Genomic DNA, 22,171 nt, shown 5'->3' on the forward strand with positions numbered 1-22,171 from the left:
AACCCACAGCCCAGCATATCTGCATTTGGAGCTACACAGAATGAGCACATCTTTGGACTACATGTCCTTGGTGGAAACTTACCCCATGGAACCAAATAGTGATTGTTTTTACAGAGCCAGGACTGGGGATTCGTTCCCCAGGATGTCTAATGAGATGTATGTAAATAGCTCTCCCTGCCACCAGCCATCTCAATTACAGAACAGGAGCTTTGCCAATTCACCTGACTTCTAGAAATTCACCTCTCTGGTCCAGCAAAACAGGCATTAAGAAGCCTATAAATAATCATCTTATTCCCACATCTCTGCAGTAGCAGAAAGGCCGGTGCTGCAAGCAAATAAATTGGCAATTCATAGACAATGCAAATGAATATTGAAGGGTGAAGCTTGCATGATGTATTTGGAAGTAAGCGGCAGGTTGTCTTTTGTGGGTTTTTTTTGCTGGAACAAAGGCAACCCTTTTTCCTTTCTTCACCCTGTTTCAATCTGTGGCTTTAATTCCTTTGCCACCATAAGGTCCACAGCTAAGCTCTCCATTTCACATGCTAAAGCTAAACTTTAAGAAGAAGAAAGAAACCCTTTGGGTCCCTGAGTGGGGGACCCTGTCATTTATCAGGAGCAGACATGAGCACCCTGTGCTATTAAGTTGCATGTATTGAATGATAAAGAAGCTGCTTTTGGTTCCCTTCAGTTTTCTTTCAAAACCAGGACCGATAGCCAGATTTGGCGGCTGGAGTGGGATCAGGAGACTGTTCTCATGAATTTTCATTAGCACCCTTTCTGTAATGTTTTAAGGACCCTCTGACTCTGTCTTTTTGATGAGGAGAAATTACTATAGACTTGGAGTTGTCTCATACTCGTCTTAGAAAATGACCTCTGCTTACTCTCTGTAAGACAGAAATGAATGCCACACTTTGCATTCAGTGCCACAGTAATTAATAATTTTACACATCTGAAACCAAATTAGGGCCAGAGCCTTCAGAGGTGACAAGCAGGATGCCTTCTGCAAGGTGAAAGGGGTACTTTTTTTTTTTAACCAGGAGAAAGAATAATTTAGAAATTTCCGTAGGGACTGATACGGAGAATTGTCATCTTTTTGGTATAATAGCCAAGAGTAGGCTCTTTGCTCAGGGCTTTATCTGCAGCATCTCACTCAGTCCCTGCACACCTCAGGTGCTGGGCAGATGGGTACCATCATTACCACCAGATGTCCAATAAGAAAGGAAGACTCAGAGAACTCATATCCTTATTCAAGGTCATAGAGCCAGGGAATGGCAGAGCCAGAATCCATACTTGGGAGTGTCTTCATTCCATAGCTCATGTATTTATAGCATACAAAGTCTTGAGAAACACTAATGTTACTTAATGTCACTGGATTCAAAATAACATTAAATCATTTTTCAAATAGCCTTCTTTTCCTGATGCAGGATAAAAGATTCCCTCCCTTTAATGAATAAGCTGCATAGGCAGACATAGGCATTCAAATCAAAATAATGTAGGAAAGAACACAAAAACAAATAATTCACCATCTAATTAAGTCCTCAAATTTTCCATTTGAAGCCTAGATAATGATGTGGTATAATTATTATAAAAATAACAATCTATTATCACCACTATGAAATTACCAATTATTATAGGATTCATGTTGGCTTAGAACATTTCTCCTTATTAAAGTAGTACCCCTCATCCCCCCCCTTTTTTTACCTGTAGTAGAAAGAAATTTGTGTGGAAAATGACATAGGCTGTATTATATAATGAAGAAGAGATTTGGGAAGGAGGATGGTGAACAGTTGGATTCACTCAGCAATCACTTTTCACCGAAATGTCAATGCTGCTCATCTTCCCCAAAGAAAGACACATAAATCTGTTAAAAATGTAGTGGTGTAAAAGCATCTCATGCAAGTAAGGCAGGAAGGCGAGGGGGTGAGGGGAGGGTGGTGGTGGTGGTACTGCACTATCTGTGCATCTACTTTGTTCTGTATCTCCACTACCTTGAACCACTTAGCAAAACAAAACAAATACCCACCTCTCAACCAGGAGGCAGGAAATTTGTCTTGTTTGTTTAATGTTTATTTATTAGAGAGAGAGAGGGGGGAGGGATACAGGATTTGAAGCAGGCTATGTGCTGACAGTGGAGAGCCTGATGCAGGGCTTCAACCATGAGATCATGGCCTAAGCTGAAGTCAGATGCTTAGCTGACTGAGCCACCCAGGCACCCCAAAATTTGTCTTTTTTGAAAATATTTACCTAAAATGTTGGTTTTACCACCCTGGTCACATGCAATACACAGTTAACTTGAAGAAAATCTTAATTTGATCAGAGGGAGTCACTTCCTTGCAGAGTGAGCCTGGCCTGATCAGCCAGACACACAATGCCCAGGGGCGGGCATGAAGAGAGTCAGTGCCGCCTTTGGTGTGTTCCATTAACCAAAGAGCAGGCCCCTCTGACTTTGAATGATAGGGGACTCTGGCATGAGGCTGAACAAATGCTATGAATACCACACTCTGCCTGTCACCAACTCCCAGAAGACCTATTTTTTTATAATGTCAGTAAGCCCATCCCTTTGTAAGAAAGTACAGTTTGTATGAAGCTTAGCTTAACTAAATCTGAAGAACTGTAGGTATCTTTGAAGGAGGAAACGTCTGTGCTTTGGCTATTATGGGAAATTAGCCTCTTCTCTTTTTTTTTTTTTTTTTTTGTTTTTTTTTTTTTAGAGGGGGGGAGCCTGGGGGGGGGGGGGGGGGCAGAGAGAGAAGCCCAAGCAGACTCTGCAGTGTAAGCAGGGAAACTGATGCAAAGCTTGAACCCACGAACCTTGAGGTCATGACCAGAGCTGAAGTCACAAAGTCAGACACTAACCAACTGAGCCACCCAGGCTCTCCATAGGAAATCAGCCTCTTGATCCTCATTGTGTCCCAGGTGTCTATGTCTTTCCTTTCTCTATTAAGCACTTTACCTCCTTTCTACCTCCCCCACCAAACAACAACAAAACCCAACTATTTTCCTATAACAAACATAAAAAATAAAGTAGACATAGTTTATAACTTAAAATCATAGCCACATAAAAAAGAAAGGATTCTCACATTTCTTTCTTTCTCAGAACTTCCTCTGGGAGCTCCCAAATCACTTAGACTCAAAGGATAGAGAAAGATTATACATTGCTTTGGAGATCCTGCCATACAAATCAACTTTGTCCCAGTGTATTTCTAGGTTGGTTAGTGAGCAACTGGGGCATCATTATGAAATGTCAGATATGCCTAGTGAGCTTCAAAAGCCAAATCACTCCCCTCTTGTTGAAGTTCTCTTTTTGTAGGGCTAAATAAATAACACATATAATAATCTCAAGTAGACTTGAATACTTTTAATTTGTCCTCTTTCCTGCTACCTCCCCAATCCATTTCTTCCATGATCTACCTCATCTCCTTCAACAGCAGTGTCATCTGTTTAAGCCACTGATGGTCTTTCCTTCCTCCCTTCCTCCCATTCCCCAGCTCCAACCTGCAGCACATCATGTCTGTTGATTCCAAATCTCTGTCTATTCAACTCTATCTCACAGGCCACCATTATCTCTGGCCTAGAAGACTCCTAGGTAGTCTTCATTTTCACTCTTGTTCCCTCTACAATGCAAAGAGAAGGATTTTTTTTTACTTTAAATTATATAACCCTCATGCTTAAAATCTTTTATTGGTTTTCCATAATATCTACAGTAAATTCTAGACTCCTCATCATGGTCTACACTGCTTCTGCACATTCTGGCCCCTGTCTCCTTGCAGTTTCTCCAACAATTCAGTCTCTCTTCTGGTTGAGTTAGTTGGGCAAGGAGGTTCAGGTGGATGTACTATAAAAAAAACTGTTTTCTGAGAAATGTAGAGGAAGAAAGAAAACAAAAGAGGATGCACCTGTTATTCCTAAGAGAAAGGAAGGGGCTGGTTCAAAGCTGACCAAGTAGGAGGCCATAGTCAGTCAGAGACACTGTGATTTGGAAGCAAGAAGGAGGAAACATAAGTTTTCTAGGCTGATTCTTGTAAGATGGGTGTCCATATCCACTTCGTCATACCTGCTTGGGTTCTTCTTTTGGTCCATCTATATAGTCATACATCTATCCATTTAGCAAACTCTCATGGAACACTAACCATGGTCAGACAGAATGAAAAGCCGAGGAAACATTAGGACAAAAGAAGAATACAAATAGCACTTTGGACCCAACTAATCTAAAAGTGCATGCTCGTGATGCAGCACAGAGACTCAGGCCCTTTTCCTGTCTCAGCCTTTGAAAATGACTTCGAGAATACAGACTTTCCATGACTCCCTGATTAAACAGTTCAGCTGTGGACCTAAACTTCTTTAGCCTAGGAAAGTGTCTTTTTTTTTGACTAAAAGAAACAAAAAAAAAAAAGGAGGGTTCACTAGAACCATTTACTGTCAGAGATTCTAAGCCCACACTCCTATTTATAATATATGCACACATGTACACATACCCTTCCCTCATCCCCCCCAAAATAATGAAGCAGAGAGAATATGCAGCTGGCTTTGTTGGGCATGGAGAACCAGGCGAAGGCTGTTGACAAAAACAAATTACAAGCATGTCTTTGGCCCCATGTGTACTGTGTGACACTAACAAGGCCCGTCAAAAAGTTGGATATTGGATCTGACAGGACTAAGTGGCCTGTGATGGCCTGAAAATAGACTGTGGCCCACCCAAGCAAACACACTGGAAGGAGGGAAAAAGCAGCCAGTGTGACAGTTGTGGAACATGGACCCTGTATGGACACAAAGACCTGTCTTTTTTCATTACATCGGGAAACTGCTCATTAGATTTAAGTCTAAAACCAGGAGAGAAAAAGGAATAAAGAGATGTAATGTCCTGATAGATTTTAAACATATTTATGAGAGCTTAGCCAAAAGACCTTCTGATTTAAAACAACCAACCAGATGCTCCCCAGACAATAACAAAATAAAATAGCTTATTTATGCAGGGACTGGGTGTGATAAATTCTGTGTCAACCTACTCCCAAATAGCAGGAGGCTTTGGACACTGAAAGGAAAATTGGGGTCAGATTGGGGAAGATTACCACCTGCAGAGGCTAAATGCAAAGTCTGATAGCTCAGTCATAAACGGGTCCACAGGGTTCATTTTCAATTCTCTTTCCCAGCAGCACATAGAACCTCTGCTGCTTTTTCCAGCATTACACTTAGGGAGCCAAGTTAAGACTGCATATCTTAAGACTCAGTGACTTGTAGATATTGGCTTGTCAATTAGGTTTCAGGGGTCTAGAAGACAGAGAATGTAGACTTCGTAAATCATTATTTCATTTTTTCAGGGGTTAGCAAGAAATTCACTTTCTGTAGACTCTGATCCATCTGTCTCAATTCAGAAAGTAGTCACTGGTTCTTGAGGCAAGGTCTGCATTATTTCTCTCACCTAATGTCATACAATAGTCATTTGGGGGGAACTTGAAAGGGAGAGCCAGCCTCGGAGAGGATGCAACCTTAGCAATATGGAACTTTGCTCCTCCTTTTTTTCCCTCTCTTTCAGGCTGAATCCCTAGCTGAACAGGGCTTCTGTAGAAAGGTGTATCTGCTGATGAGGCTGAAGGCAGCCCTGTGAATCTTACTGGAAATCCAGGCAGGAGGTGGTTCGGTGAGAAACTGAGCAAGGACCAAACCAGATTTTATTCTCTAGACTTGGCCCAGAAGGGAGACGAAAGCCTATGTGAATTCCTCTGGAATAAAGAAATATTTTTTCTTGTAAACCAACAAAACTGTCTGGACTGCTTGTAGATTGGCAAAGTTATTGGAGCAATTTTCTAGATAAGATGGGTCTGAAACTGCCTGGAAAAATCCAGATAATTGAGGCCAAATCAGTTTCTTTTTTTTTAAAATTTGTATTTAATTAATTAATATGAAATTTATTGTCAAACTGGTTTCCATACAACACCCAGTGCTCATCCCAACAGGTGATCACCCACCCAATACCCATCACCCACTCTCCCCTCCCTCCCACCCTGTCATCAACCCTCAGTTCTCAGTTTTTAAGAGTCTCTTATGTTTTGGCTCCCTCAACTTTTTTTTTCTTCCCCTCCCCCATGGTCTTCTGTTAAGTTTCTCAGGATCCACATAAGAGTGAAAACCTATGGTATCTGTCTTTCTCTGTATGACTTATTTCACTTAGCATAACACTCTCCAGTTCCATCCATATTGCTACAAAAGGCCATATTTTATTTCTCATTGCCACGTAGTATTCCATTGTGTATATAAACCACAATTTCTTTATCCATTCATCAGTTGATGGACATTTAGGCTCTTTCCATGATTTGGCTATTGTTGACTGTGCATCAGCACTCCTGTATCCCTTGGGTAAATTCCTAGCAGTGCTATTGCTGGGTCATAGGGTAGCTCTGTTTTTAAATTTTTGAGGAACCTCCACACTGTTTTCCAGAGCGGCTGCACCAGTTTGCATAACCAGCGGTGCAAGAGGGTTCCCGTTTCTCCACATCCTCTCCAGGATCTATAGTCTCCTGATTTGTTCATTTTGGCCACTCTGACTGGTGTGAGGTGATATCTGAGTGTGGTTTTGATTTGTATTTCCCTGATGAGGAGCGACACTGAGCATCTTTTCATGTGCCTGTTAGCCATCTGGATGTCTTCTTTAGAGAAGTGTCTATTCATGTTTTCTGCCCATTTCGTCACTGGATTATTTGTTTTTCGGGTGTGGAGTTTGGTGAGTTCTTTATAGATTTTGGATACTAGCCCTTTGTCCGATATGTCATTTGCGAGGCCAAATCAGTTTCTATGGTAAGTGATCAGGATAAATGGTTCACACTGTCATTTTCTCCAGCTGACATTCCCAGGACTATCCTTTCAAAGACAGTGAAATGAAATAATATGTTGCAGTATTTAGCATTGTGAGGAATAAAGATTTAGGAATAAAGAATTGTTCCTCGGTTTCTGTACCTTTTAATATTCTGGGAACTTGTCTGGAAGGCAATTGAATTATTTAGGTAACTTGACAAAAGGAATAAAGAAAACTCATGTTACTTTCTGACATAATGTATATCAAATCGTGACCAGGAGATAACTGAAGGATTAGATCTGGGCTATTAAAATGGACCATTTCTGCAAATTATATTACCGGAAGATCTGTAGTCATAGAAACATGTTCAAGCACGTCTGTAGCCTCATCTGTATTCTATCTTGTGTTCTATCAGTATCCTGGCCAACATACATACTTAACTGTACTTGAGAATCATAATAAAGGTCATAATTGGTGTATATCAAATCTGACAATTTTCTCTTCAAGGCCCCATATAGAAAGACCATAGAGTGGCCCTGCCCCTTAGATGACCATCCAGTCACACTTCTCACATAGGAAGGATGTGGTAGAGAAGTGAACGTACTGCACCTACTGTCAGTGGGTAAATGGACTTGAAAAAGATATAGCCCTCTCTCTCTCTCTCTCCTCATCAAAATGTAAAACAGCTAGGCACTGGGGTACAATGATTATAATGAGAATGATATTAACAACCTCTTGCTTTTATGATTTATTATTTATAAAGTGCTTTTCACTTATATTATCTCTGACCCCTGCCACACAATCCTGCATGGTAAGTGTTATTAGCCTCATTTGACAGTCTTAAAAAAAAAAAAAAAAAGAGCAAGGCTTTAAGATGGACTCTATAACCTGGTAGCCACCAGTGGCATGCATAACGTGTTTAAAAATCTCAAGATCTGGCCACCGTTTCTCTACAGCTTTGTGGGGACAGACACCCTTAAACACAACATGGGCGCTTTTGTTTGTCACTATACTGTCCATATATACATAAATCATACACACACAATGTATGTTGATATAGATACCTACTGCGCCCTATCATCCATGACTGCCCTGTTTCTTCACTAAGCTCCCTACCCAGTACCTGTAGACACTAGAGTTGGCAACCAGTTCTCCAGAAGGATAAGAAATGTGTCCAAGATCAAAAGGTGGTACAAGTGAAGTCTGAAATCAGAATTCTGGTACCAAGTCTATCTCGGCTTCTGTTTTTATGGAGTTACTCTCAAAAAGAATGGTCTAATTTAGATTTTGGAATCCTAGGTAAGAGGTCCAAGAATCTGAAATTTGAACAATCACCCAGGATGTGATGTGACTGAATGCAAGGAAAACCATCTAGGGATCCCCTTGGTCCTTTGACTAAACTAGTCTGCCTCTCTCTCATTAAATCATTAAGTCTTTAGAAACACACACTCACACACAGTGCTGTGCTCTCTGGTTCTGGATGATGTCATTCTTTTAGGACCTTAGCTTCATTAATTACTTGTAGAATGGGTTAATATTTGCCTCCTCTCTGCCATTTGGGTATTGATATTTGCCACACTTATTCAATAAATATTTGATGAATGGATACCTACCTGGTGATATGGACTATGCTTTGCTGTGGGGAACCAACATCACAGTGTAGAAGTGGTTATTTACTTGAGCTGTCCAACTATCAAATCCAAGTGACGCTGAGCTGTGGGTGTGTACTACCAAAGGTACTTCAGTATTTAACTCATGTCAGTAGGCACAGCCTTTATCAGGGTCCACATTGAACTCACATGGTTTATCAATTCCCATGACCTCATTCCTTTTGTAGTGGCCCTCAAATATTCACATTCATTTGACTAAAGGTCTTCTTTTTCAAAAGTAACCCCAGGATTTCATTTTTCAGACAATGCATTATGAAAGTAGGCAACTGCTCAAATGCCAAGTTTTAACTAAAATTATTTCACTTGTTTGCATGAGATTGAGAATAGCTATAATATTTGCTCTTGTCTATGAGAATATATAGATGTGTATACCTATGTTTTATACCCTCCTGATCGTTTATTTTGAGATCCTTAGAGAAACAAAAGATGAATATAAGCTCTAACCCTCTCTAAAATTTTGAAAGTTGACTAAGTACTTGCTACTGAGAATGTGGTTCCAGGACCCACTTACTGAGATTTTGCTCCAAATGTAGTTTCTTAGGCCTAAATTTACATTAATAAGATCCCCAGATTACTTCTATGTACATTAAAGTCTGATAAGTGCTGATTTAGATTCCTTGTTAATAGTTCCAATTAACCTCATTGTGGTAATAATTTCCATATATACATAATTCATATGTACTTGATATACATATATCAAGTCATCAAATTGTAAACCTTAACACTACACAATGATATAGATTAATTCTATCTCCAGAAATCTAGAATTAAAAAAAAAAAAACAGTCCCCAAGATGTGGCTGTTTTGGTATGTGCATTCATCTAAGGACCTTTTAGATACAGAAAGCTAGGCAGTAGGAAGTGGAAAGTGTTAAGGAGTATCTACACGCTGACCTTTTCCATCATTGTGATTTCAAATTAGCATGTTTGGGAGAGTGTGGGAACATAAAACATGAAAAGGATAATGCAAAAAATATTTCCTTATAAATTTATATTCTTTATACATCTAGGACACTAATACCATATGCATTATACATGTTTCCAATGTTTATCAAAATTTTTGTTTTAGGTAGTCAAATAATTGGACATTATTCTTTTTACTATGTTGAGAACAGTGAATCTCAACTTTGGTTACATAGTGGAATCACCTGGGACGCTTTAAAAACTATTGTAGCTTGGATTCTGCCCTTCCTCCTTTACCCCTGATGTCTTGATTTTATTAGTCTGTTGTCCTACATGGGCACCAAGAGTTTCAAAAGCTCCCTAGGTGCTTCTATTGTGCAGTCAGGGTTGAGAACCATTGCCTAGAAAGTCTTTCTATATAGCAAGATCAGATCATATTCAGGTATGAGTATTTCATATTGTTTCATGGCTTTATTCATTACCAGTTTACCTTTTTAGTTAGTTATATGGTGTGATTTTGGGCTCAACCCAGGTCATAGTTACACTCTTTGAATACTGCAAGTGCTCTTTTCCTCTTATAATTCCTCTTATTTTTTTATCTTTTCAATCCAACATATAATTGGCCTCACAATCAATTTGGAGACGACTTATTACTTCTTTGGTATTACTTTCTGGTCCTTTACTACTGCAGTAATAGGTCCAAGAAAGTCTTGGTCTCAGGGAGTTGTAGGAAGAAGCAGGAAGGAATTAGGTTTACTGTCTCATTTGTCAACAGTCACTAATGGAAACTTAGCTCTTCACTGACTAAATTGGTTACTGATTAAGATTCAACCATAGTCTGGACAATAATCACCAGAAAGGCCTATCAGCAACTTCCTTCTCTGTCTTTCCAGAGGCTCTAAAATTCTATTCTTGAACAGGTGTTCTATAATTAGGATTCCTCCACTGAGTCTTAAGTGGTTTTTGAATGGACAGAGAGGCTGTCAGAGGCAGACACATCTCATGATAGTCATTGTCGCAGCTTAGTTGAAAGTCAGAGATCTTGATGTTGCATTAGATAGTCCTCACTTCAGCTTGGAGACAAAGTAATATGCCTTTTCCCCATAAAAGCAGCTGCCATCACTGCAGAAGGCTTTGCAGCCTTGGCATAATTTTCCCCCTGTCCCATAAATTTTCCCTGCCCCATTAGATTGCCACTCAGTCCTAAGATTTTAGAAGCTTGAAGTACGAGGCTCTAGCTATTGCTATAAATAATATCTCTGCCTATCTTCAGATTCACTTTATAAATAAACTAAAAGGGCAAACACAATATATATTCCCTCAAAATATTTGCTTGACTGGCATTCAGACTTTGCATTCTTCAACTTCATCACATTCCATTAGTTGGGAACAAGCTGAATTTTTGACATTTTCAACTTTATCACATTCCATTATTTGAGAACAAGTAGAATTTTTGACATTTTCATTTGAAATTTGTGGTCATAAAGTCCACAGAATGCAGGGCATGGTAACCTGTCTCAGGCATATGGTCATGTCAAAATGCAGAATATCACTTCCCCAAACCTTGCATATTAAATCAATTCTCACAATGTAATAAGGTGCTATAGATATTGCTTTGCCTTCCTCTTTACATCCTGCCCAATAAAACCATCACCTCTATAAAATCCCTGGCCTGGTGGCATATAGTTTCACGGAGGATATGCTTTTCTGCTTATACTTGACCTTTCTCTTGAAGTCAGCTAATGACCCAAGGAAGGAATTTATCATTTGCTTAATTTAACAAATATGTATCATGTATCAAATTTTAACAAATATGTATCATGTATCAAATATACTTTAAACCCTGTGTGGGGTACTGTGGGAGACAGGAGATAAATTAATTGCACCCTCTGCCTACATGAGATTACTTGTTAGGGGTGGACAAAAAAATAGATAAAGGCAAAGATTTCTTATAAGATGTGGCAACAAAGTGCTCCAGGAGTTCATCACTGTATATATGCAAGAATGAATCTCAGGAAAAGTTTTGAGTAAACCATCGAGACACAAAACAGTACATACTGTATAAATTCATCTATGTGATGTTCAAGAGCAGGCAGAATAATCTATGTTGACTGAGGCAAAATAAAGGTTATTTGGAAACTGGTACTAATTGGAAAAAGACAAAGGCAACTTCCTGGGTAATGGAAACCTTTACCTTGATGTAAGTGATGGTTATACAAATGTCCGTATTTGTCAAAAATTCATCCCAAATACACTTAAGACCTGTGTATTTCACTTTGTTTTATATATATAATTAAAAAATAGGGGGTGCACCCTCGTGGCTCAGTCGTTAAGTGTACAACTTTGGCTCAGGTCATGATCTCATGGTTTGTGAGCTCAAGGCCCAAATCGGGCTCTGTGCTGACAGCATACAGCCTGCTTGGGATTCTCTTTCTCTCTCTCTCTCTCTCTCTCTCTCTCTGCCCCTTCCTGACTTGTGTGCTCTCTCTCTCTCTCAAAAATAAATGAACATTAAAAAAATTAATATTGTAGCTAAATATCAGAAAAATTGAGATTGCAAACACTGGGTCCATTTTTTTACTCAGAAAAGAAAGGTTATTTCCTTGGGAGGCCTCCCTGTGCTGGGGTGGGCTGTGCGTGATACTAAATACCCGAAGAACTGGTGGGAACCCCACCTCTACTATCTTCAAGGTGAGATCTTGAGGAAATTTTTTAATCTGAGCTTTAGCTTCCTGTTCTGAGAAAGATAATGATGTCTACCTTAAAGAGTTATTTTCAGTATCAACTCAATTAATTGGTGTCAAAATGCATTATAAACTGTAAATCATTGAGGAAAACTGAGTAGCTGTCATTCCACTTCATAATGGTGAAGTCCCTATATTTGGTGAACCTGCTATTTCCTCCATCAACGAATGTTTTCCCAGGAGACTTCAAAGCAGACTACTCTTTGCAAAGATTAATTTGTGATTCTGGAACTTGACCCTACCCCCTGCCAAAAGGGTGTGGATCTATTAGAGTGAGGAAATGTGAAAAAAATGAGGCAGAAGTGGATAAGTGTGGAACTCATAACTGAATACACTTTGAAGAGGACTTTCTTTTTCTTGTTTTCTGATCCTGTGTCTCAATTCTCTTGGATATGCCAAAGGGAAGTTATTGAGTTTGCTTAAGGGGGCTCTTGGTCCCTGGACACTGCAGTGCCTATAGAGGGCAAACATAGCTTTTAGAGTCTTATGAGGCCCATGTCAGAATTGTCAGATCAGGCACTGTGATGGTTGCCCGCAATTGAAGATTGCCTCGAAGGCTCGCTCCCATGGGGGAGGATGCTCCGAATACCAGCCTGTCAGACTGTGCCTCTAAGTTTCACTGCTGATATTGCACTAGCTGTTGCTGTCACTGATGCATCCGGTTTACATGCTCTGGTGACAGAACAACACCACTGTTCAGGTTGACCAACCCTGTCACCACAGCAAGCAGTCTGCCACCAGGCCTTCCCCAGTTCAGAGCCTTTGTATCAGATGACTTCAAGCCCTGTTTCCAATCTAGGTGTGCCTCCTTTTTTACCCAATAGGTGGCAGGCTCCTGCTAAGCGCCGGCAGAGAGAATTTGTGCAAAGCAAGTTCTATTGTCCCATTGGTTTCCTTTGGAGCTGCAAAAAGGCTTATGTCTGACTGAGTTATTGATTGGGGGTGGCGCCTGGCATGTCAGAATTGCCATTCTCAGGGACATGCACAGTAAGGAAAGCCACGTATACTGTGACTAAATGGCTGGCTGAATGCGATCAATTCTTTTGCAAAGGAACATATCCTGATCAAGAAACCCTAATATACCTCTTCTTGAAGTTCAGATCCTCTTGTCTGGTGGGGGCATTCTGCAACTATTCCTCTTCCTAAACTCAGCATCCTACCCTAATACATGCATTTCTGGTAGACATTCTTTTGCGGTCATTTGAAAAAAAAAATGGACCAATACTTTAGGATGTCTCAATTCATCTGGAATATTGTCATGTCATGACCACTAAGTTAAGGGCTATTTCCATAATCAAGGGAAAAGAATATTTTGGAATATGGAATTTGAGGAAATTATTGTATCTTAATAGAAATAATTACTTTTAGAAGGAATGCTTAATGTTTTCATGATTTGCCAGCAACTCTGACAGGTTTACAACCTGGAGAAGACTTGGGCACTTGGGGTGACCCTTGGGTACTGAGATGTTTGTACATGAGTGAAGTTATTAGCATGTATACCACCATGAATCTGGAGTTTTCTCGGTGTCTACACAAACCTACTCTACGTGGAAATGTTCTTTATATGCAATAGACCCATGGCATTTAAGATAGGTATGTTGAGATACAATCACAGATATCCTTTTGGCAATTAATATTTATAATAACCTGTGTGGTCTCTCTCCAGTTGCTGTCTTGATATAGACAAGCAGGTCTCTGCTTATTACCTTCATTGAGACCTGACCCTTAAGAATTGTTCTAGTATACTTCATGGAAATGTTTTTGTGAATATGTGCTAATTTATCAAATAGTTGCAGTGTCTTTACTATGCCCAGGCCCCTAATAGATATTCAGGAAAATAAAGATGAATAGGACAGTCTCTGTCTTCATTTGGTTTAAGTCCAGCAGCAGAGAAAGAAAAGAACACTCACTCCAATATCTCTGTTATTATGACTGCAAGAAAGTGTAGGACCTGGGAAGTAGGGCAAGAGAAGACATAAAGTGAAGCTCAAGCTAAATCTTGAAAGATGAATAGGAGTTAGCCACGTGGACAAGATCAGAAAGGGTATTTCTGGCAAGGTAAGCCATCTACAGTTAAAATTTACCATAAACATATTTTGAAGAAATCCCTTTCTAAAATTTGCTGGTTCTGATAACATAGCAGATTTTATTTTTTAAAATGATGAATAAGTCAGATATACTTTTGTGGCAGAGTGAATTAGCTTGTACAGGTTTGCAGCAATTTTGGCTTTGGATCATGATAGTATTACACCAAAGAATCTGGGCCTTAGATCAGTGTGAATAGCTCCTAACAAAGATCGAAGTAATTATCTACTGAAGATGTTACCTGCAAACACAGCAGGGCATTCTATAGTTTTCAGCTGAGAAATAATGAATTTCATCTTAAACACCAGTGACGATATCATCTAGAAAAGTTAATTAAAGATGCCATTTCATTAAAGAATTAGCCTGGTGTGACAGCCCCGTTCCTCAAAGTTCCTGATGAAACAGACATTGTTTAACATCCCTCAAGTTCTGCTTGACTTTAACCAGAGTTTTCTTGAGTCATTGGAGAGATTTAATCCACCTACACCTGCTAGGTTCACTCTTCACGATTTTCAAGTCCCATCTATTCATTGATGTTGTTTTAGGAGTTACAAATTCCCGCCTTCTTCCTATCTATAGACTATCTATAGTCGTATTGTGGTACACGGTAGGTAGTAGCCAGATGTGCTATTTAAATTGAATTAAAATTAAATATTTCATTCCTCACTTATACAAATCACATTTTAAGTACTCAATAGCCACCTGAGGCTGTGGCACCATACTTGGCAATGCACATATAGAACATTGTGATCATCACAGAAAATTCTATTGGGCACTGCTGATCAATGAGTACCCATGATTAATCCCACTTAGCCATATTACAAGAGTATTAGGTAATGCTCTTAAAGAGATCTTTTGTACCTCTTAAAAACTATTATTTTCTTTCAATATACTATTCAAAATCTGACCACTTACTAGCAAACTTGAAAGATCTATAGTTGTTTCATTTTTTTAAGTGCAAAATCAAATCCCAACCATTCCCACCTTTAGTGAAAATTTGACAATGTGTTTAAAACATAGCATATGCTTTCAGTTTGCAATGTGAAAAACACATGGAGATGTTTTTGTTGCTGTTTGTTTAGAAAATAGGTTCCTAATTGGCCCAGGAAATAAGATGATATGTGACAAATTACTTGATTATAAGCAGTTGGAAGTGGTGGACATATCAGAAGTGTGAGTAAACTGCCTGCTATAGAATAAGATTAGTTACACAGATGTGAGCTGAAACTTATTGCTTCTTTCAGATTACATTGTCAGCCAAGTCATCCAAATGTCACCCTAGACATAGAATGAAGGGAAACAGGAAATGGACATTTGGTATGATACCATGAGCTAGGCACAATGTTGGCAGTTCTATGTATCTGTGGAATGAAATCTACCATGCTTCTTAACTACTAAATTAATAGCATCTTGGTGAACAAAAAGTAAGCATAATGCATAGGACAAATTGGGATATATTCTCTTAGGCTGCTGGCAATGTCTATTGTTATACATACATCCCAAGGTCAAGGAGTAGGACATTGCTAATTAAGAAAGAACCCTATTTATTGGAACGTAATTAAGTTGATGAAAATGAACTATAACAAAAGATGCAAAAAATAATTAAAAAGAAAAGGTCAGCTTGAAAGGGTCTTGTTGATAAATCATGGGGTGCATACAAAGAAATAATGTAATGGGAATGCCTTGCAGGGAAAGAACATCAATGATAATTTGGAAATTTTTGTTAGTGCCTTCTAACAGGCTAGTGTGCATAGCACAAAAAAATGAAACTAGTTTGATGTGGTTTGTAAAAGCTGCCAGGAATACTGCAGGGTCAGAAAAGTTTTCAATATTGAGGATTACAGTAATTCCTGTTTTATTCCTCTTTCCTCCTAACCACCTCCTCCTTTTTTACACGTACCCTGCTCTGCACACCAGCTTCTCTGTTATTTTTTCTCATAATTCTTGTCTCTCCTGTTCTCCTAATTTATAGCCCCATAATTTATTTTTATTTTATTATTTTTAATGTTTACTTATTTATTTTTGAGATAGAGTAAGATCACAAGCAGAAGAGGGGCAGAGAGAGAGAGGGCTCTGAGTGGTCAGTGGAGAGCCCAACATGGGGCTTGAACCCACAAACTGAGATCACGACCTGAGCCACCTAAGTGTCCTTGTTTTTTTTTTAATGTTATATTTATTTTGAGAGAGAGGAGAGAGTGCATTTGGGGGAGGGGCAGAGAGAGGGAGACACAGAATCTGCAGCAGGCTCCAGGCTCTGATCTGTCGCAGGGCTGGAACCCACAAATTGTGAGAGCATGACCTGAGCCAAAGTCTGAAGCTTAACTGAGCCACCCAGGCACCCTTTTAGCAGTATATTTTAATGGTTAAAACATAGACTCTGAAATGAAAGCACCTTATTTCAAATCCTGAACATCACTTGCTAGCCATGTATCTTTGGATAAGTTACTAAACCTCACTAAGCCCTCAGTCTCCTCATCTATAAAATGAGGATAGCAATACCTACTACATCAAGTTGATAGGAGTATTAAATGAGTAACAGAACAATCATGAAAATTCCTGGGACACAGCAAGTTCTTTGTGCGTGAATGCCATCATTAGCAAAATGTGCTATCTTCAGGAAAGCTTTATGGCACTTGTTCCCAAGTCCACATTTTGGTCACGTGATCATTATAAGCAAGTTATCTCCTATTCCTTCATTGGCTAGGACCCTTCTAGATTTTGATGCCCGTTTTATCTTAGTACCAAGTTTGTATAGACATCAATCCACATTTGTGGATGAATGATTGATTCCACCATCTTTTGGTAGTCATTCGACACTAGTCCATTTTGTTTTTATTTCTATCAAAGCATAATCTTATTTTCTGTGTATGGTTCTTCAGGTTATCCTGTAAAACTCAAGATTGGCTATCAACACTGTACATGATATTAAGGAGTAAAAATGTTTTCCTTCAGACTTTTCTTGCTCTATCGTTAATTAAAAATAGATTCACTAAGATCTTTCTTTTTAAAGTAAGTTTAAAACACATTAAATGCAAACTTTGATAACTAAGTTTAGGCTAAGGAATAGATTCTAGACTGAAGGTGGTCAAGGAGAGCAAATGAATTTGACAGACATGTAGGAGATAAAACATGATACTTAACATGGAAGAAGTTGTTAAAAACAAAACAGGCCCCAAATGGAGTGGCTTATGCTAATCCTCACATCTCCACACCAAGATTCAGTTGTAGTTTCAGCTCTCCCAGTTAATCAGGAATTGCCTGATCAGCATTAGTTAGGAAATCCATCTGATAGATGCCCCAAAGGAAAGTGACCTTGCTACAACCAGTCTGCTTTTGGCTGGTATAACTCTCTTGTCCCCACTACCTTCTGCTTATAGAAGTCTTTCATTTTGTAAAGCTTCTTGTAGCTCCTTTCCATATGCTAGATGGGATACTGCCCAACTCAGAAATTGTTGAATAAATCCAAAAAGATCTTTACAATTAATTCAGTTGAACTTTGGCTTCTAATGAAGTTAATATTGTTCTTGATAATAGTAATTAAAATATGTTGACATAGAATAAGATTTTACTGAATTCTCACTCTTCATTAACAGATATTTAATACATTCTTTTTGATCCCCATTTTACAGGTTGGAAAGTAATCTTCAGCACATTTCACACACATCTTATCACTTACCCATTTTGATTTTGTACCATCATCAGTTCTTTTTAAATGAAATAGAATCTAAGGGCAGGTTTGGATGCAAATTAATTTTCCCATATTGATGGGGCTCTTGTCGTATTTTCCATAGGATTCTATTCCTTTACTTTGTATCCCCTGTAAGCACAAGTGAAACACGCAGAGGGCCTTCACACAATAGAATGAGTAATGATGCTGACTTGGTCCTAAAATGTAAGTACTATATCTTCCATGCTTAAAATTGTCCAAAGCTTTCCTGCCACACTTTTTTTTAATGTTTATTTATTTTTGAAAGACCAAGACAGAGCACAAGCTCAGGAGGGGCAGAGAGAGAGAGGGAGACACAGAATTTGAGACAGGTTCCAGGCTCTGAGCTATCAGCACAGAGCCCAATACGAGGCTTAAACCCATAAACCCGTGAGATCATGACCTGAGTTGGACACTTATCCAACTGAGCCACCCAGGCACCCCCCTACCACACTTATAATAAAATCCATACTCCTATCAGCCCTCGAGTCCCTCCACTCACACTGGCCTGCTTTAATTCCATGAATAGATCAACATTTGCCTCAAGCTGGGCCTAAGTATTGGTCTTTGTGTAACACTTCTATATTCACCATGATCCTTTTAGGTCTTCTCTTAAATATCACCTCCTAAAAGATGCTTCCCCTAACCCTTTAACATTAATTAAATCCAATTCTATGAATTTCTCTTACCTAGTGTCATATTTGTTTCCTTTGTGATATTTATAATAACTTAAAAATACACATGTATTGATTTGTTAGTTTCTTTATATATTAATCTAGCTAAACTAAGGGCAATTTTGTACCTACCTCTCCACCTGGGGGATATTTGGCAAAGTCTGGAGACCTTTATTATTGTTCCAATCAGGTAAGGGAGGTTATTACTGGCATCTCGTGGGTAGGGGCCAGGGATATTGTTTAATATCCTATGATGCACAGGACAGTTCTACTTCTCCCCATCCCCCAAAAGAATTAACCAAAATGAAATGTCAATAATACTGAAGTTGAAAAACTCAGATCTAGTTCCATCATTATACTGAAAGCTTAATGAAGGCTGTCCCTTCTCTGGCTTATTCATCATTGTGGTCCCACAACCCAGCAAATGATCCTAGCAGATGAATTAGTGAGTAATATAAAGAAAGAGGGGAAGGTGGGTGAAGTTCTTAACACCCAGAGGCCCTCCAAATGCAGAGATCTCAGATTCTACCAGGAGTCTCATCCCATTTGGGGGGTGGGGGGAGGTGTTCCACTTAAGTAAGTATCCTTAGCTGGGACTCTCCAATACTCATCATTGCAGGTTACTTCCACCTGAGGCACAAGTATTCGTCTATTTGAATCTTTGTCATGTAAGAAGCCAGAGATTTGTAGCAGAAACAGACTTAACCAAAAGTGAACATCACAGGGCACAAAGAGAAAAAAGGACAGTGGGTTCCAGCCAGCTATTTGCCCACTGGTGGTTTGGTGTGATAGTCATCTTCTACATTACATGGGTCATTGGAGGGGCCAGTTGTATTCCTGTTGTCTGGTCCCCACAGCTGAAAAAATGAATGGTCTCAGCCTCAGAGGTCTGTTTGGCAAGCAGTTGGCTGTGAAACAGACTACAGATCCAGAGGGGACTAAAATGAGGGCTTTACAGGAATTTCCCTTTTATAATATCTAAGTGTTGCAGTGATTATCATGTTTGGCATTTCTGGAAAAGTCATATTATTAAATAAGAATTCCTCATTCATCTATTGGACTAGACACTTGGTGGCAACATAATTAGACAAAAAGTTAAAAGTATGTAACATACATCTAATGCCCCCAAATGCCAAAATAATGTCAAATATGCAGCTATTCCCTGAGGGTCAAGAGTTTCATCCCAAATTTGTAGGTCTAAGAAATTGGGAGATACGACGTAAGCCTAACTGTTCTGGGTAAAGTTAGGCTTTTCTTCTATAAAGGAATTGCTTGATTTCACCGATAATGCCAAATGTTGTCACTGGAGACAGGTCAGCTCACCAAAGCACAGAGGTAGGATGATGATACCAATGAATTCTAAGGGACCAGCCAAATCTGCTATTTCCAGTTCCACGTGATTTCTAAAAGCCTTCATGAAGTGAGAGAAAACATTTTTGGGTAGCAACCATCCATCCCTTGCCCCTTATCTTCCCTCCATCTTGTCAGCAGAAGTACACCTGGAAATGCTGTCAGTGTGGTGGGTGAGCTCCACAGAGATGCAGGTCACCAATGAAATCTGATTTGGTAATCAGTGGTATTTTGTAAATTTGCACCACATTGGCCATGTACTAAAAATACTGAGGTAACTCAGTGATTCTATTGTCACTCTTGTTTGTGTCTGATCAAACATCTTAGGAAGACTACCCAGTCTGATAGAGCAGATGGAAATTATTACCCCCTACCCTGTGTTCGTAAGAGGGCTTTCTTTCATGAGTCTTTCCCCACCCTCAAGTCATTTAACCTCTATAATGGAAATCATCCTTGTCATTAAAAATTGGGGGGCAAAAAAAAGCACAGTATCATGCATATGTACAAATGACTGCACCTCAGGCTAAATTTTAGATGTCAGATTATACTAACAATGTAACTTCCTTTAAATATCACCTCATTTCTAACTCTGAAGAGAGTCTAATGATTAATTCAAATTAAACTACTCCACAGCCAAAGTGGTATGTGTTATAAAACATGAAAGCAAACTGGCTGAAAATTTTTAATTTTCCCTACTTATTAGCTATCTCTTCTGGGAATAAATTGAAAGTGTTAATTTCCTGGGTTTCAAACCTATTTTAAAATGTGCTAGGCTGAGAGAGAAAAAAATGGAATGTAGAATAATCTTATCTATGAGACAGAATTAAGAAACTTGGTTATCTTTTCAGAATTGTGTTGGCTTTTGAGATACTATTTTAGAGTTTAGATGGTAAGTTCTGGTCGCCTCATCCATATGATGCTTAACATAAGATGATACATAAAGCTCTGTATAAACATTATGATGGGTTAAATTGAGTACCCCCAAAATTCACATGTTGAAGCTTTAACCCCCAATGTGACTATATTTGCAGATAGGGCCTTTGAGGAGACAATTAAGGTTAAATGAAATCATCAGGGTGGGCTTTAATCAGATGGAACTGGTGTTTTTATTTAAAAAGAGAGACACCAGATAATTCTCTTTCTATGTATATTCAGACTTCAGACCACATGAGGACACAGCACAAAGGTTGCACCTGCAAACCAGGAAGAGAGACTGCACAAAAACCCATCCCTGCTGGCACCTTGATCTTGGAAGCCTCCAGAACTGTGAAAAAAACAAATGTCTATTGTTTAAGCTACTCACACTATGGTATTTTGTATCCCAAGTTAATCCACAACTCTACCTAATTCTCTCCTTTAGTCATATAATACCATGTATTACTGTCAAGTCTCACAAGGAGGTTCATTTCTTGTATAATTTCATCTAACTGGTGAACCCAATACTGAGTAATAAAAAAAGCTATCCCTAAGTCCATGCATTTTAAGCTGTGATAGTCATGTCACTTGCTTCCTTAACAGAGTCTTTATAAATAATATTATCCACTGGTCTACTAGGATCATCCTCTTTTTCTAGGTTATTATAAGCTTTAGGTACAGGATAGGTTGAGATGCAGAATATATATCCCCATGCCTAGCTTAAACCAGATAGCAATTGAAGGTGAACAAACACAAACAACAACTACTACTTAAAGGCCAATTAATCACTGTGTAGCCTGAATAATGTCACTGTGTGTTCCTAGAGGCACAAACTCGGCTTCAACTACCAACATGGTACCCAGGACTTGGGTCAAATTTTGCAAACACACAAGGATTGCTGTCACGTCTGATCCTTCCACTGCCCCAAATGCTTCTCTACTGACTCTTGCTTGTACTTCACAATGAATCTCAAATGCTCCCTCTTCCAAGAAGGCCTCTCTGACTCCCCAAATATGAGTTAGCCCTGGAATTACTGAATTCAAAGTGCCCTTAGAGATTTCTGTTCTAAAACACATTTTTTACAATGGAAGAAATTAACGTGAGTGACATTGCTGGCATAGGACCAGGACTCCTAGACACGCTTTTTACACAACACGTTAAAATATTTACATCTAAAATAGTTACAAACTAATCCTTTTTCTTTTTTCAATTACGTAGTAAAACTAAATGCTGATAATGAAGTGCCAGGCACTGAGGATGTGGAGATAAAGGAGAAATGGTTTGAGTTCTTTCTAAAGTTATAGACTGGGCAGGTTGTGAAAAAATACACTGGGG

The 22,171-nt window shown here is 39.0% G+C and overlaps 1 protein-coding gene and 1 long non-coding RNA gene across 9 annotated transcripts in view; one reads left to right on the forward strand and one right to left on the reverse strand.

The window, feature by feature from the left end:
* The window catches only part of LOC121041318 (uncharacterized), an 813,566-nt gene extending 795,375 nt beyond the window's left edge, over nucleotides 1–18,191 (forward strand). For both annotated transcript variants that reach the window (XR_005795671.1, XR_005795672.1), the window contains one exon: nucleotides 17,983–18,191. This is a non-coding gene — a long non-coding RNA (uncharacterized LOC121041318). The remainder of the gene's footprint in view (nucleotides 1–17,982) is intronic.
* GRM7 (glutamate metabotropic receptor 7) overlaps nucleotides 1–22,171 on the reverse strand; it is an 880,365-nt gene that overhangs the window by 86,069 nt on the left and 772,125 nt on the right. The window lies entirely within an intron of this gene.

The sequence above is a fragment of the Herpailurus yagouaroundi genome, unplaced genomic scaffold (genome assembly GCF_014898765.1).
Source record: "Herpailurus yagouaroundi ecotype Mexico unplaced genomic scaffold, PumYag 183, whole genome shotgun sequence".
Classification (NCBI taxonomy): Eukaryota; Metazoa; Chordata; class Mammalia; order Carnivora; family Felidae; genus Herpailurus; species Herpailurus yagouaroundi.